Here is a 3,366-nt window from a genome sequence, read left to right as displayed (position 1 = left end):
GACAGACAGACAGACAGATAGATAGATAGATAGATAGATAGATAGATAGATAGATAGATAGATAGATAGACACATTCTCATATATGTTGCTATAAAACCTCTCTGGTTATTAAAGAAGGGTTTTGTTAGGGGAGATTTTCAGTTTAAATTTTCTCTTGTCGAAGACTCATCGTTTTGTCAATAGAGCCACAAGTTGTTCGCAAATAGCAGCAGCTGAATATATGTCATTGATTGGTTAAAATTACCCAAATATGACAACTTTAACACGAAATAACTTCTAAAATACAAAAGTTTGTCAAAGACGTTAGGAGTAAACCCTGTGCTATGTGACACATTCTACCAGTATCCGAAGTTTCAAAGTGCTTAGTTAAAAAACAAATTAATTAAAAAATCTGTACATCAAATTGAATAGATTTCTAAAATGAATGTATACATACTATTTTTTATGCGTTTTTTTTGTTGTTGTAATTTCTTTATAAATACACGTGACTGAATACATTCTTAAGTCCACCATTTCGTCAATCGCAGCAGCTTCCAAGCTTCACCACTAATTCAGTTCTAAACCAAATTGCAAACTGTTAACAGTTTTAATTATAATTGTAATTGCTCATATTTCCGTTGTTTGTTATAGTTGCTCTTATTATTCACTCCTCATTCTCTCTCTCTTCTTACTAGACTTGTTGCTATAGTACGTTCTTAAAAAAAATCTAAAGAGCTAATTTTATTTTGAAATTATTCTTATCTGATATGCTTTTATAATTACTGTTGTATTGAATAATTATTGATAAACCTAAATTAGCAGCAGTCAATGCTATTATCACCAACTAAAAATCTAGGTTACTTAAGCTGAGCCTGGTAACTGATGGTTTTGGGGTCTTGTTGTTTTTAACTTTTGGTGAGCCATGATGCAACCAACAAGTTGGTACAAATCCCTGCCATTAATTTAGGGTGGATGGGTAATATCAAATCATTCAATCACAACATATATTTAAATTAAACATGAAAAAAAATTGAAATATTATCCCCACTTACATGGAAAAATTGAAATATTATCTTTCAGTATTTTACAAGGTAAAATCTTAAATTATTAATTAACACATTATTAATTATCTTATAATAGCAATGCCCGGAAAAGTCATGGATTACATAGAAAAATGCGAGCATGAAAAGTAATATTCTTAAAACTATAAACCTGGAAAAGAACAGGACAAGTTATTACACCTGTAACAGAATAGAACAAGCTATTACTTCTAGTAAAGTAAAGAATAAGAAACTTTTTACTTAAAATATTACAGCTAAAATTAAAATTTGAATATTAAAATTTATTTTATTATAGTTTACAAATACACTATACTTATTTAAGTAGAATTTGACTAATTTACTACCTTAAATACAGAAAACAGTGACTAATTAGACAAACTTACAAATTAGCTGAACAGTTTTGTGCAATAAATTTAAGATGAGAACTATAAAGAGTGACAAATCAGAAGAACTGGCATTCTTTGCTGCAATATTCTAAGTAAAAAAGTTTCTTATTCTTTACTTTACTAGAAGTAATAGCTTGTCCTATACTTTTACAGGTGTAATAACTTGTCCTGTACTTTTCCAGGTTTATAATCTTAAGAATATTACATTTCATGCTCGCATTTTTCCATGTAATATATGTATGTTTGTATGTCTCTCTCTCTCCCTCCATTTCTCTCTCTTATATATATTAAAAATGATAATATACTTGGATGGAATCTAAAATATTTATAAAGTCCAGTCAAGAATTATTATCGTTATTATCAATAAAATTGAACTGGGTTTTTCTGACATCTCCTTAGCCCATTTCTTTCTTTTCATGATATTAATTGGTTGAAGGAGAGATTTTCTTCTAGCTGCTCGTCCATAATACCCAAGCTTATGCAGATATGTAACACACGTTCTTGGACTAACTTCTAGCTGTTTTGCAATGTCAGAAGCCTTCGTTTTCCACAATTCTCTTCAAACAGCGAAGCTTCCTTTCCGAGGCTCAGGTCGGTCGGGACGAGAATCTGTTGATTCTTTTCCTTGGCTTTGATTTGCACTATAATTCTATTAATAGTAGCAAGAGGAATTTGAAGATTTTCGGCAAATTTTCGCTGGCTTAGACCAGCCTCAGATTGCCCAACAATACCAGATTGCCAACAATCTTTGAAAATCTGACACTTCTGCTGAATTTTTTGTACATGGCATGGTTACTCTTCGCAAATGTTTAATATAATGGCACCTGGAATGAAAAAGAATAATTACATTGTAAATTCTATATCGCTGAAGACATGTTAAGATGCTTAGATCAGAAATTTTGAAAATTAAAGGTGTGGATCATTCGCAGAAAATTACTTCATGTCATCAATTGAATTTGAAAGTTTTAATAAGCAAAGTCCATCCTAGAGTCATCTGTTAACTTAAATTGATTTCTTTCTTTCGCCACTTGAAGAATAAAAAGTATAGAGCGAAGTGGAGACCAAATCTGTTTTCACTTTTGAACATTTCATTTGATATTTTTACGAAATTGGTTTATTGTCAAGTTGTAATAGATTCTGTGGGAACTGTCTACCATTTATCATTCGCTATTTTATAATCATTCATCATTGATTCACAGAACTTTCAATATTTTGACTTCGGACTTTCAAAATTTTAACTTCAGAATTCCAATATTTTATTAAGATAGTCACGTGGGACAGAGCTGAAGACCCACAAATAATTTTTTTTCATATTCGTACTTTTCATTCATAATTCCATGTTCGACGAAATAAGCAGACAAGTACTTAGTTTTTTTTTATAATAGCGTAGACTCACGCTCATATGAAAAAAAAATCATTATTTTAATATGTTTTATATCATTATATTATTGTTCTATTTCCCGTTTCGTTAAATGAACAGTTGGCCTAGATACTAAATGTATTTTCACATCTAATGTATCTTTTTTCTTCAGAGAGCAGTAAAACGACTGAATATATCATCCTTATTTTGTATATCACAGCAGTTGCTGAAGTGAGTGCTGCCGCCTGTGGTGATCTTATTTACACTTCAGAACTCTATCCTACACACATACGGTACGGAATCATCGTATATATATATATATATATATATATATATATATATGCTCTTTTACTCTTTTATTTGTTTCAGTCATTTGTGTACGGCCATGCTGGAGCACCACCACCTTTAGTCGAAGAAATCGACCCCAGGACTTATTCTTTGTAAGCCTAGTACTTATTCTATCGGTTTCTTTTGCCGAACCACTACGTTACAGAGACGTAAACACACCAGCATCGGTTGTCAAGCGATGGTGGGGGGACAAACATACACACACACGTACACACACACGCACACACACAC

The 3,366-nt window shown here is 31.5% G+C and overlaps 1 long non-coding RNA gene across 1 annotated transcript in view; it reads left to right on the top strand.

The window, feature by feature from the left end:
• The first annotated feature begins 2,965 nt into the window (after positions 1 to 2,965).
• The window catches only part of LOC128249029 (uncharacterized), a 5,187-nt gene continuing 4,786 nt past the window's right edge, over positions 2,966 to 3,366 (top strand). The window contains exon 1 of the long non-coding RNA XR_008265127.1: positions 2,966 to 3,080. This is a non-coding gene — a long non-coding RNA (uncharacterized LOC128249029). The remainder of the gene's footprint in view (positions 3,081 to 3,366) is intronic.

This window comes from Octopus bimaculoides, chromosome 11 (assembly GCF_001194135.2).
Source record: "Octopus bimaculoides isolate UCB-OBI-ISO-001 chromosome 11, ASM119413v2, whole genome shotgun sequence".
In the NCBI taxonomy this organism is placed as follows: domain Eukaryota; kingdom Metazoa; phylum Mollusca; class Cephalopoda; order Octopoda; family Octopodidae; genus Octopus; species Octopus bimaculoides.
Note: the sequence above shows the minus strand (reverse complement) of the source record. Positions and strands in the feature narration are given on the sequence as shown.